The following is a 13,927-nucleotide window of genomic DNA, read 5'->3' as shown; positions in this document are numbered from 1 at the left end:
ACGGATCTAGGTACTCGAATGGGAAGCAGGACTGAATACACACGTTGAAATGTAGGATTCTGCCCAGGGATCATTTGTAATAATAATAATGTTGGTATTTGTTAAGCGCTTACTATGTGCAGAGCAGTGTTCTAAGCGCTGGGGTAGACACAGGGGAATCGGCTTGTCCCATGCGAGGTTCACAGTCTTAATCCCCATTTTACAGATGAGGGAACTGAGGCACAGAGAAGTTAAGTGACTTGTCCACAGTCACACAGCTGATAAGAGGCAGAGCTGGGATATACTCCAGATGTCTTAGACAAAGAAAACATGTTCTTTGGTTTGGGCTGAAGGGGCTGACGATACTGCTGTTCTTGTTCTCCAACAGTTCTGGAGTTCCACGGTCCACTCTGAGAAGTAGCATGGCCTAGTGGAAAGAGCACAGGCCTGGGAGGCAGAGGACCTGGGTTCTAATCTCGCTCTGCCAATCGCTTGCTCCACGACCTCGGGCAAGTCACTGAACTTCTCTGTGTCTCAGTTTCTTCAACTGTGAAATAGGGGTTAAATCTTTTCTCCCTCCTACCTAGACTAGGAGTCCCATGTGGGACCGGGATTGTGTCGGACCCGAGAAGTGTGTACCCACCCCAGAGTTTAGCACAGCGCATGATATATAATAAGCACAAAGCAAGCAGATCGACGAAGCAGCATGGTTTAGTGGAAAGAGCACAGGCTTGGGAGACAGAGGTCATGGGTTCTAATCCCTCTCCGCTACTTGTCTCCTATGTGACCTTGGGCAGGTCAACTTCACTTCTCTGGGCCTCAGTTCCCTCATCTGTAAAATGGGGATGAAGACTGTGAATCCCTCGTGGGACAACCTGATCGCCTTGTATCTACCCCAGTGCTTAGAACAATGGTTGGCCAATAGTAAGTACTTCTAACAAATACTATCATGAGGGCTTAGAACAGTGCTTGGCACAGAGTAAGTGCTTAATAAATACCATAATTATATATACACATTATATAGGTCATAGTTTAATCTCTACTGTCTGAAAAAGCTAGATAGTTCTAGCAGCACCCTCTGACTAAAACATTAAGAATCCGTGGGGAGAGTAGAAATTCCCTAGAAAGACAATAATGATCATTATCACAATTAACTTGTGGTATTTGTTAAACACTTACTATGTGCCAAGCACTGTACTAAGCACTGGGATAGATACAAGATAAACAGGTCCCCATGGGGCTCACAATCTAAGTCGGAGGGAGACTGGATATTCAATCCCCGATTTTTCAGATGAGGGAACTGAGGTACGGAGAATTTAAGTGGCTTGTCCAAGGTCACCCAGCAGGTAAGTGGCGGTGCTAGGATTAGAACCCAGGTCCTCTGACTCCCAGGTCATTACCATACTGTAGAGATAGTATAGACTAAATCCGTCTACACCATCCACTCATTCCATCAAGTGTCAGTGATGCAGAATAAAATGTTTCTTCCACGACTAAACCGTGAATGAATACCTGAAAGAGTTAAGAGGGTTCCACAGAGTTTTTCAGGCCACTCTCGGCCTTGGGAGTGTGACACCAGCAAGCGGAGACGAACGGAATCTGATTGGCTCCGCCAGGGCTTCCAATTCCGGATGTGATCGGAAGACGAATCGCCCCTAAAACCAACAGGTGACTTGTCAAGGGGAAAAGGTTTGTTTCCTTCTAAGCTTCCACTGGAAAAAATAACCACCCTCCCGAGTCCTGAAATACAGTCCAGAGACAGCCGTTTTCCCCACGTGCCACGATCCTGCCTGGAGAAGCAACTTTGCAGCTTGCCTTTTATCAACAAAAGGGGCCGCTTCCTGAGAGTTCATCACAGAATGGAAGAAAAACAAAGAGAAGAGGTGCCTGGGCAATATTTATTCCCAAGCAGCTGGATCAATAACTAGCAATCAAGAATTTCTGCTAAAGGGAAAGAATCTCATCACTTTCTGCTAATGTTACAGAAGACTCCTGGCAGCTGTCCCTCCTAACTCTTATTTTTTGGAAGAAAATTCCACTTGATCCTCACCAAGCCACGGAGCTCCTCGACAGAGCATATTCTATAACTTAGAGGAACAGCACGCGTGCTTAGACACACACCCCGGTCTCAATCTGGGATGACACTTCAGTCATTGAAGATTATTATTTGTTCCTTGTCTGACTGGAGGATCTTGAGTCCAGATATTCTGAGAATCAATCAGTTGTATTTACTGAGCGTTTACTAGGTGCTTCGAAGAGTACAATATAATGATGAACAGACACATTCCCTTGCCCGCAACAAGCTTACATCCTAGAGGGAGCGACAGATAACTGCTGACTGATTTCAGAGCATGTGCAGTGAGCGCTAAAAAGAGGGGGCTCGCCGCGTGGCTTCTCTCTGGTGGGGTCCCCAAGCTAGTCTGATCCATTTTGGTGACCAAGCAGCTGCCAGTTCTTCCCCTGCGCGCCCCTTTCATTCATTCAATTCGTCAATCGCATTTATTAAGCGCTTACTTTGGGCACAGCACTGTACTAAGCGCTTGAGAGAGTTCAGTAATAAAGAGTGACAATCCCTGCCTGGGACGAGCCCACGGCCTAGGGGAGCGAGAGAGACATCGGTAGAAATAGACATGGATATAAACACAATTACAGATATATGCCTAAGGGCTGTAGGGTCGGGATGGATAAAGGGAGCAAGTCAGGGTGATGTAGAAGGGAGTGGGAGAAGAGGTAAGGAGGGCACGGTCAGGGAAGGCCTCCTGAAGGAGATGGGATTTTAATAAGGCTTTGAAGGTGGGGACTGTCTGTCTGTCACATGTAAAGAGGATCTTTATAAGCCATCGCTTCCCCCTACCTGTAATTTATATTTGTGCCTGTCTGCACCGCTAGTCTGAAAGCCCGTGAGGGAAGGAATAAGGTCTACTAAGTCTATAGTAGTTTCTCAAAGGGTCAGTGCCGTGCTTTGCACCCAGTAGGCGCTTAATACGTGCGACTGAATGAATAAATACTGATTGAAATTGATTCAGATCTGCTCACCTTACATCCTACAGCCAATCTGGCCTCATTTGTCTATCAGTATCCACCAAAGGGGAATGACGAACCTGGCGCCCCTTCACTTTCTCCCAGAGGTGCTTGAGGATGTCAGCGTTTAGAAAGTGTTTTGAGTTCCTTTAAAGAAAGCAATTTCTCATTGTACTGTCATTCAAGGAAGTCACTGGTAAGAATGATGATAATGCAGGTTAAATTATGACCAGAATATTCGCACCGAGCCCAGTATCAGCTATGCAAGTTTAGAATTACCTCTGTCAATGGAATCAGAGTCAAGGTTCGAATAGAACTGGTACTTATATAGACAAACTGTTCACTTTTAAGGTTTCTCTGACCTTACAGAGTACTCATCTGCCTCTCTGCCCTGCCAGAAAGCAGGTTTGGTGACCTTTAATGTAATGGCACATGATTAAACACACACCTCTGGCTCAAGGTAGACGACAGGGCTTACCGACTACAAGTTGGGGGATCTGCAAATTGGCGAATCATGGATGAATGGTTGCTGAAATTTCTTTTAGGTAGTTGAACACATCTCTGTTTCCGTAGATTGTTTTTTCTTGATTAAAAACTGATTTTCTGTTGTGCTCTCTGAATCACTTTTCATTGCCTTTGGAGAAATAGCACAGAGCGAGGAAATCAAAGAACTCTGAAGCAAATAGTTCCTTCCTGTTTCCTTGGCTATTAAAGTTTTTTTTTTTCTTTATTCAAACCAACAGCTTTTTTCATAGATAAATACATGTGCAGTGAAGTGATCTTCTGTAGCGGCCTACCTTAATGTATGCACATTTCTGGCAATGGAAATACTGAATAATCTCAGCCTTCTCAAATGGTCCAGGCATCCAAAAAAGCAAGGGAATGATACAGCTTTCCTGTCAGGTAATCAATAATATTTATTGAGCACCAACTGTGTGCAGAGCACTAGGGAAAGTACAGTACACCTGAGTAGGTGAACGTGATCCCGCTCATACGAGAAGCAGCGTGGCCTAGTGGAAAGAGCATATGCCTGAGATTCAGAGGACCTGGGTTCTAATCCCGGATCTGCCATTGTCTGCCGTGTGACCCGGGGCAAGTCATCTAACTTCTCTGTGCCTCAGTTCCCTCACCTGCAAAATGGGGATGCATTACCTGTTCATCCACGGTCTTAGACTGTGAGGCCCAGATGGGACCTGATTATCTTATATCTACCCCAGTGCTTAACAAAATAGCATTATTAATATCATTATTATGAGAAGAAGCATGGCCTAGTGGATAAGAGCACGAAGTTGGGAGTCAGAAGGACCTGGGTTCTAATCCCCGCTCTTCCACATGTCTGCTGTGTGATCTTGGGAAAGTCACTTTGCTTCCCTGTGCTTCAGATCCCCCAAATCCCTACAAAATGGGGATTAAAACTTTGAGCCCCATGTGGGACAGGGATTGTGTCTAACATGATTTGCTTTTAACCACCCCAGCTCTTAGAACAATGAATGGCACATGGTAAGCACTTATCAGATACAGCAGTTATTATCATAATCATTGAGTTTACAGGAGAGTTTAAAGTCTACAGGATCTAGGCAGGACTTGGGGTTCTTAGCCTGACCTTAGTCTGGTGAAGGACACGTGAATCTTCTGAAATATTAGGTGGAGAAAAACGGTGACCTGAATTAGCAGCCTGAGAAAACCGCATTACTAAACTGACAGCACCCATGAAACCCTCTGAGAGCTCAAGGCAGAGTACCAACTTTAAATTGCCAAACAGACATTAATCCTCCCATAACACCCCTCTGAAGCGGGTAAAGCTGCAATTAAAGAAGTGGCATTAGTCACCACAGAGGTCTGCCACGCCCCTCTCCTACCCTGGAGAAGCCCAGATAAACCCACATTAAACAGTGTGCTCCCACCGGAGCTGATGGAAGCCTTCAATCACGAGTCCAGGGTGGAGGGAGCTTTGTGATTTTATGACTTCTCAGGCTAATCTCCTGGGTGCCCAACCAAAGTCACTGTGGTACGAAGGAGAGAATCCTGTATCAACGTCAGTTAAAAACCCTTGCCTAGAGCGGGTACGGAAGGAGCTGAGGGAGCAGGAGGCGGGGCCGGTTTCAGGTGGAAAGGGATAAATATTTGCCTCAGGGAGGCATGTGGCTGGAGCGTCGGTGTGCTTCCTAAGCCGTTCACCCAAGATGGCTGCCCTTTGGGAGATTCAAGTGGGGGAGCGGAGATTAGAACCCAGAACCTCTAACTCCCGGGCCCCTTGTGGCCACCATTCTCATTTAAGAGACAAGGAAACGGGAACACCCAGGGATTAAATGGCTTCTTAACCGGGAAACTGGGGGTCACATCACCGGGGGGATGGCGAGGCCGATCCTGAAGTTGGCCCCTGACTTCAACTCTCCCGCTAATGAAAGTCAAGAGTAGACTTTTCACTTGGGTTTGCTGAAGCTTCAGGGTCACGTGCAGCTTTTACCTCATTCTCCTTCTTTCCGAAAAGCTTGCAGTTCATTGGAATTCAATTTTTCTGATTTCACGGGAGCACAGATCTCCTACCAGCGCTGGTAATTGCAGAACTGTTATAGGAAAAAAAAAAAAGTGGATCAGGAGACGTTGGCTACCTGGCCCAGATTAGAGGGCTGTGACTCTTAATTTGCATCGCATAATATTAAATATGTGGAAAATGTAACTAAGGCCGAGACGAGCGGAGAGGTATGAGTCTCGATTTGCCGCAAGATAAAGGGAATAAATGGGTTATGGGAAGCCATCATTTAAAGAGTCTGGGGAAAGGATAATAGAGCTTTCTTTTTTTTTTTTAATGAGATATTTCATCTTCTTAGCCACCTCTCATTGCTGGCTGTTGCATTTGACTCCACGAGGGTAAGAGGGAGAACTCTGAATGCATAACTTTCGCTGTACCCAGGCCAAAGCAACTGTGACATCACCAGTTCAGTCACATAATAAAGCAGCAAAAAGCGCATTAGAAATGAATGTAGTACTTATGACCGGCACGGGCGGGAAAGAAGTCATGACGCCCACGACCGATCAGAGAAACCAAGCCACTCACACGCTTAGAACATTTCCTATTCGTGACGCATCAATTGAATACAGCGAAAAATAAGGTGCTTTATGTTTGAAAGCGTTTTATTGTCATTTTCTGTATCTCATTTGATGCCTACACTAGTAACTGGGCTTCTTCCTAATGACAGCCAAGTTAATTTCAAAGTGCGTATTGTACTGCCCAAGATGAAAGCGGTGTGTTTGGAAATCCAATTACCCATTCTTTCAGTCAAAGATACTGATGGATTCATTTGAATATTTTTCAATCTCCCGGTATGAAAATCGCAGGTACTGTGTTTTTTCACGGGCTACTGTTGGTTTGTCTTTCTGTTTTGGAGGAGTAAACAGGGAAGCCAAACTCAAGTCCCTTCTGCAGTTCAGAAGGTGACATTACTCTCTCACTATAGGAAAAACCTTCCTCCTCCCTCCCATGTGTAAGGTCTGGGAATTACTCTGGATCACTAAGTACTCTGCCCTAAATAAAAATCCCACTCCTGATCTTTGCGGGTCTTCCACCCAGATGCAGGCAGCTCACCTCAGGAAGAAATAAAGGAAAATAATGGTCGTGTGAGAGGGGCAAATTGACCAAACAGTTCAGAACCTAGCTAAAAATAATAATGATAATATTTCTTAAATGCTTACTTTGGGTCAAGCACCGTTCTAAGCGCTGGAGTAGCTACAACTTATTCGGGTTGGACACAGTCCCTGTCCCACATGGGGTTCATAATCTAAGTAGGAGAGAGGAAAGGTATCGAACCCCCATTTTGCAGATGAAGATATTGAGGCACAGAAAAGTGAAGTAACTCGCCCAAGGCTACCCAGCAGGCAAATGCCAGAGTCGGGATTAGAACCCAGATCCGGGCTCTTTCCACTAGGCCATGCTGCTTCTTATCCATGCAGCCTACGAAATGCAGCATCACCCTTTTTCAGGGAGGAAGAGGAGTGGGTGAAAGAGCACAGGGTTGGGATTCAAGAGGCTTGGGGTCTGATTCCACCTCTCTCCCTGGCCGGTGGCAGAACCATGGGCAAATCAATCAGCCATGGCATTTGTTAAGCGCTTACTATGTGCAAAGCACTGTTCTAAGTGCTGGGAAACATACATACAAAATAAATCAGGTTGTCCCACGTGGGGTTCACAGTCTCAATGCCCATTTTACAGATGAGGCCCAGAGAAGTTAAGTGACTTGTCCAAAGTCACACGGCTGACAAGCGGCGGAGCCGGGATTTGAACACATGATCTCTGACTCCCCAGCCCGTGCTCTTTCCACTGAGCCACACCGCTTCTAGCAATAGTAGCATTTATTGAGCGCCCCCAGGTACAGTGCATTGTGCTAGGCGCTCCGTATAAGTATAAAGTAATGAAGGCACACATTCCTTGCAAAAGAGCTCAAACTCAACAGAGGGAGACAGACCTAAATAGAGTTACAACTAGAATGGTTAAAAAAAAAATGAATAAATTGAGCAGATTTACATTCATGATTGCTAGGGAAGGTGCAAATAATTTCATAAGCACTAAAATTGGCAAAAGGGATCAAACAGTAGTTACGGAGCGCATACTGTGTGCAGAACACTGTATTAAGCACTTGGACAAATACAAGGAGCCGGTAGACATGTTCCCTACCCACAAGGAACTTGCAGTCTAGAGAGGATAATACGGCTCAGGGGGCTGGGAAATTAATCAGGAAAAGCTTGTTGGGGGAGATGGGATTTTATGAGGGATTTAAATGTGGGGACACTTTGACCTTGGACAAATCAATTCATTCAATCGTATTTATTGAGCGCTTACTGTGTGCAGAGCACTGTACTAAGCGTTTGTTCTTTGTGCCTCAGTTATCTCACCTGTAAAATAGGAACAAAATGTCTGTTCTCAACCTCTTAGACTGCGAACCCCTTGAGGTGCGTGCATTTGTGCCCAGTCTGATTATCTTGTATCTATCACGGCATTTAGTATAGAGCAAGTACTAAATTAAACTCTAATGATTGTTATTTTTCAGCTGGTTCCTTAATAGTTTAATTTCAACCTGGGGTAACCACCAAAATGTTACACGCAGCTATAAATTTTTTTGGAGATCATCACCGGTGGTATTTATTGAGCGCTTACTGTGTGTCATAGAGCACCTAGTTCTCCATTAGTAAGTATTCTACACCAGCAGCATCACCCACACCACAGAAAATAAACAACACACCCAACTTTCTTCTTGGCAGAAAAAAACCCCTGATTCAACCAATCTACACTGTTGGTTACAAAATGGACAGCATTGGCTGTTTAAGCAACAAGCTCCGTTTAGACCGTAAGCTCCTCCTAGACTATAAGCTCGCTGCGGGCAGGGAATGTGCCTGTTTATTGTTTTATTGTACTCTCCCAAGTGCTTAGGACAGTAATAATAACGACGGTATTTGTTAAGCGCTTACTATGTGCCAAGCACTGTTCTAGGTGCTGGGGTTGCGAGCTGCCGCCGGAGCTGCTCAGAAAACACGAGTCGCTGCCCACGCCGAGAGGGGGCTCTTCCTTCCAACTGAAGCCCAGGGGCAGGGACGTGGGGCTCACAGTCCACCCCACCCTCTGCTCCTCCTCCCTCCCCTCAGCACTGTGCTCATTTGTATATATTATTTATTACCCTATTTATTTTGTTAATGAGGTGTCCATTCCCCTGATTCTATTTATCGTGATTAAGTTGTCCTGTTTTTGTCCGTCCGTCTCCCCCGATTAGACCGTGAGCCCGTCAGTGGGCGGGGATTGTCTCTATCGGTTGCCAAATTGTACAATCCAAGCGCTTAGTACAGAGCTCTGCACATAGTAAACGCTCAATAAATACTACTGAATGAATGAATCCCCATCTTACAGATGAGGCAACTGAAGCCCAGAGAAGTGAAATGACTTGCCCAACGTCACACAGCTGACAAGTGACGGAGCTGGGATTAAAAACTGCACACAGTAAGTGCTCAGTAAATACAACTGACCGGCGGAAATAGCACGGAACTGGAGGGTAGGGATTGTTTCTATCTGTTGCTGAATTGTACTTTCCAAGGGCTTAGAACAATGCTCTGCACACAGTAAGCGCTCAATAAATACAAGTGAATAAATGAACAAACTGGAAGTTTAGTACAGTACCAGGTGCGTGGTAAGTACTTAACAAACACTATTTTTAAAAAAAGTAGATGCATTAGCCTATAACCCCGGATAAATTTGCAGGACCCTAGTTCCAGCCGATTTAGTCAGTCCCTTAGTTTAATCGGCCCTGCCCTGAAGAGCCCCAACTGAAAGCGGTTTGGAAAAGCCCAAGATTGTTAAAGTTTCATTGTGCATGCGTACAAGCGGTGAAGACACATAATGAAAGTGTTGAAAGCCGTTTCTTTGGCACCGATTCGGGAGCCTAAATTTACCTAGGCCTCTACAGGTTTAAGCTGAGGTCGGGCTCCAGGCATTGTTCCCCGATGTGAGCATTTATTGTGTGTCTGCCGGCATCCTACGTGCTGGGAAAACGTTCTCTTCTGACTTGCCCTTGGGGCTTCCCATTTTTTCCAGTGAAGATTTTCTTCACCGAGCGGCCAAGACACCTGAGCCTCTCTTCCCTCGCTGAAGGAGCAAGCGTGGCCTAGTGGATAAGGGCCCCGGAGTCAGACCTGGGTTCTAATCCTGGCTCTGCCGCTCGTCCGCTGTGTGATCTTGGGAGAGTCCCTTCACTTCTCTGGGCCTCAGTTTCCACCTCTGTGAAACGGGGATTGAGACTGTGAGCCCTATGTGGAACAGGGACCGGGTCCGACCCGATGAGCTTGTATCTACCCAGGGCTTAGGACACGCCTGGCACGCAGTAAGTGCTTAGCAAATACCACAGTTATTATCATAATGAAGTATTTGGCTACCAGTGCATGCTCAATAAATACCCTTAATACTGCATCGGGACACATATCCCTCAGCCCCAAGCTCACTAGAGAAGCGGCGTGGCTCAGTGGAAAGAGCCCAGGCTTGGGAGTCCGAGGTCATGGGTTCGAATCCCAACTCTGCCGCTTGTCAGCTGTGTGACTGGGGGCGAGTCACTTAACTTCTGTAAAAATGGGGATGAAGACTGCGAGCCTCACGTGGGACAACCTGATTACCCTGTATCTCCTCCAGTGCTTAGAACAGTGCTCTGCACATAGTAAGCACTTAAATACCAACATTATTATTATTATTATTACTATATTGGCAATGTGTCAAGGGTGGAACTGAAAGGAGTTTACCCTGTGACTGCCACTTAATAAAAAGAGCCCAGGCCTAGAAGTCAGATGACTTGGCTTCTAACACCGGCTCTGCCGCTTGCCTGGATCTCGAGCAAGTCAACTTAACTTGTCTGGAACTCAGTTTCCTCATCTGTAAAATGGGGAATTCAAAACCTCTTCTCCCTCCTACTTAGAACTGTAAGCCCCATGAGGCACAGGGACCGTGTCTGACCTGATTAACTTGTTGCTACCCCAGCGCTTGACATAGTAAAGCGCCTAACGACTATCCCAATTATTAGTCACTACTAATGCCAGTTAAAAGTGGAACTTCTAGAGTACAAGGACTCAGAACTTGGGTGACAGACTACAACCAAATTTTCACACCTATCCCAGGTAATGCAAGACAACCATTCACTTTACCATGAGGGCAACTAGTAATAAGAAGAACTGTAGTATTTGTTAAGCACTTTCTACGTGCCGGGCCCCGTTCTAAGCGCTGGGGTAACTTACAAGATAATCAGGTGGGACGCAGTCCCCGTCCCACGGTAGGGCTCACAGTCTTAATCCCCATGTTACAGTTGAGAGAACTGAGGCACAGAGAAGTTAAATGACTTGCCTGAGGTCACACAGTAGCAGACAATTTGGGGAGCTGACTCCTGTGGGAAAGAGGGCACAGTGCTGACCAAATCCTTATAAGAAAACAGACTGGGGTTTCTATTCTTCAATTCTCATCTCTGATCGTTCTGAACATATTTTCGGATGAGGAGAAATGACGTAAAAAAAAAAAAAAAAAAGCGAAAGTTTAGAATAGCTGTAAAAACATGAAATGTTCCCTTTCCAGAAAGCATGTTTCCAATTCCTCTCTCCCCCTTCCATCCAAAATTCACAGACTGGAACTGATTAAACTTTTCCCTCCAATTCCACAGGGTAAGTCGTTAGACCTATTTCACACGGGAAGTTAGGGGATTTGCCCAAAACTACAAAGTTCGTCGGGGATAAAAAAAACTAGGGTGGAGTCCAGGAGACACTGTTCAGAACTCTAAGCACTAGACCATACTCCCTTCCAGTGTCTCCACCTGATTCGTTCCTTGGGTACTTCGCTCTCAGGGGTTTTCGAATGGGCAACAATACATTGTCAAATCCTAATCATAGATTTTCCTTGCAGGGAATTCGGGCGTTTGGATTTGCTCTGCTCCTTTTCCAAATCGGCCTTGGACAGCATCTTTGCAGAAATAAGACAGAGCGAACTATTTTCTCATCATCTTCTTTTCCTACTTGAATTGTGCTTTCTGCAATGAAGATGTTGGTATTTCACATGAGGTAGTACCTAGTTTGGGGAGAGGATTATCAATAAGAAAGCCTTTATGATATACCTCCCTCGAGACTGTAAGCCCCTCTGATCTATAAGTTCGTCGTTAGAACTGAGTGATTGATATTAGTGACTATCTCCTCCATTAGGCTGTTGAACGTGAGAGCAGGGATCAATCGAGTGCTTTATTGAGCATTTACTGGGTGCAGAGCACTGTAATGATGTTGATGATGTTGGTATTTGTTAAGCGCTTGCTATGTGCAGAGCGCTGTTCTAAGCGCTGGGGGAGAGACAGGGTCATCAGGTTGTCCCACGTGAGGCTCACAGTTAATCCCCATTTTACAGATGAGGGAACTGAGGCCCAGAGAAGTGAAGTGACTCGCCCACAGTCACACAGCCGACAAGTGGCAGAGCCGGGAGTCAAACCCATGACCTCTGACTCCCAAGCCCGGGCTCTTTCCCCTGAGCCACGCTGCTTCCACTGTACTAAACGCTTGGGACGGTACAATGTAACGGAGTTGATAGACATGTTCCCTGCTCACAAGGAGATGACAGCCTGGTGGGGGAGACAGGCATTCAGCTATGGGTATGTACATAAATGCTACGGGGCTGAGAGTGGGGTGAAAATCCAAATGCATGGTGACACAGAGGGAGAGGGTGTAGAGAAAATGAGAGCTTAATCGGTGAAAGCTTCTTGGGTACTGACTCTATTGTAACTCTCCCAAGTGCTTAGCACACAGTAGGTGCTCAATTAATATTATGATTAATAGATTATCCAGTTTTTAGCACTGTAGACAAACCAGTTCATTCATGTCCCCAAGGATATCTTTGGCTTCAAATATCCGGTCTCCTCATCCAACATTGAGTAAATTAAGCATGTGGTTACCTAATATCCTTCGCGCTGTGTCTTCCAGTTCAGCTTTCTCGGACACCACGCCACTAGCCTCCTCAGTTCAGACCGCGTCACCCGTTTTACAGACTTGAGTACCCACATCAGGAAAATTGGTTGCTGTAACTGACTTCACTGGATTGCCGTCGTAATAGTAGCCCCGTAAATTCTCATTACTGTAATTACGATGTGATCGCAAGCTGAAACTGGACGAGTATATCGTGCAATCAAGGTAACCCCTGGAGCGGTAGGAAATGTTGCTGAAAAAGGACAAATGCTTGGTTTAGATAAAACATTCAGAATTTACCGATCATGCCGTCTGTTTGAAATACATCTCATAGTCTTTTATCTAGGGCAGGAGTCTTGGATCTCTTTTTTTATGGTATTTGTTAAGCACTCAGTATGTGGCAAACGCTGGGATAGAGAGAAGATTATCAGGTAGGAGACAGTCCCTGTTCCATGTGGGACTCAGAGTCTAAGCAGGAGGGAGAACAAGTATTCAACCCCCATTTTACAGTTGAAGAAACTGAGGCACCAAGTGACTTGACCAGGCTCATACAGCAGTCACAAGGCAGAGTTGGGATTAAAACCCAGATCCTCTGACTTCCAGCCCCGTGCACATTCCCAGCAGCACGGTCTAGTGGATAGAGCACGGGCATGAGAGTCAGAAGGTCATGGGTTCTAATCCCGGACTCCACCACTTGTCTGTTGAGTGACTTGGGCAAGTCACTTCTCTGGACCTCAGTTCCACTATGTGGAAAATGGGGATGAAAACTATGCGTCCCATGTGGGACAGGGACTGTGACCAACCTGATTAGCTTGTATCTACCCCATTGCTTTAGAACAGTGCTCGACACATAGTAAGGACTTAACAAATATCGTAATTATTATTATCATTATTCAGCACCGTATCCACAGGGTCAATAAATCAATTGTGTTTAATGAGCACTTACTGTGTGCAGAGCACTGTACTAAGCCCTTGGGAGAGGACAATATCATAGGAGAACAGAGTTAGGAGACACATTCCCTGCCCACGGCAAGCTTATAGTCTAGACGGGGGAGAGATCCCCAGGTGGGAGTTAATAAAACCTAGGACTAGGTTTCAGAGAGACAGAGATCCAGGCCAGAAGAAACTGATGAATAAAAAACAAACCAAGGAAAGTCAGTTACCAGAGCAGCCAGGCACGATACCAGCAGGAAGATCCAAAAAAACAAGATATGACACTGGCCAGGAGCTGTTGCCAAAGAAGTCAGACTGGAGCACGAGGCATTCAAAAAGCAGAGCCCATAGATTTTTGTAACCACAAGACAGGCACGCACTTGAGAGCCTTCCTGAAGAGAGGAAGTGGGTGAGATCATACCCTACAGGTGTTTCTTCTTCTGGGTCCCTCACCTGGGACAGGGCCTCTGTCTCAGATCCAATCCTCTCCCGCTTCAATCCGCTCAGACTCCTGTTTCCTGGAAGGGGATAAGTCCAG

The 13,927-nt window shown here is 45.8% G+C and overlaps 1 long non-coding RNA gene across 1 annotated transcript; it reads right to left on the bottom strand.

Annotated features, from left to right (window-relative positions):
• Nucleotides 1–1,490: 1,490 nt before the first annotated feature.
• Nucleotides 1,491–13,725, bottom strand: LOC103164752. The gene is made up of 6 exons (XR_484315.3): nt 13,620–13,725; nt 12,447–12,709; nt 5,468–5,567; nt 3,479–3,634; nt 3,016–3,147; nt 1,491–1,634 (listed from the first exon to the last, which is right to left on the bottom strand). It is a non-coding gene; the product is annotated as an uncharacterized LOC103164752 (long non-coding RNA).
• Nucleotides 13,726–13,927: the final 202 nt, after the last annotated feature.

Source organism: Ornithorhynchus anatinus, chromosome X3 (assembly GCF_004115215.2).
Source record: "Ornithorhynchus anatinus isolate Pmale09 chromosome X3, mOrnAna1.pri.v4, whole genome shotgun sequence".
Lineage (NCBI taxonomy): Eukaryota > Metazoa > Chordata > Mammalia > Monotremata > Ornithorhynchidae > Ornithorhynchus > Ornithorhynchus anatinus.
The sequence above is the reverse complement of the archived record's forward strand: the minus strand, read 5'-3'. Positions and strand labels throughout refer to the sequence as shown.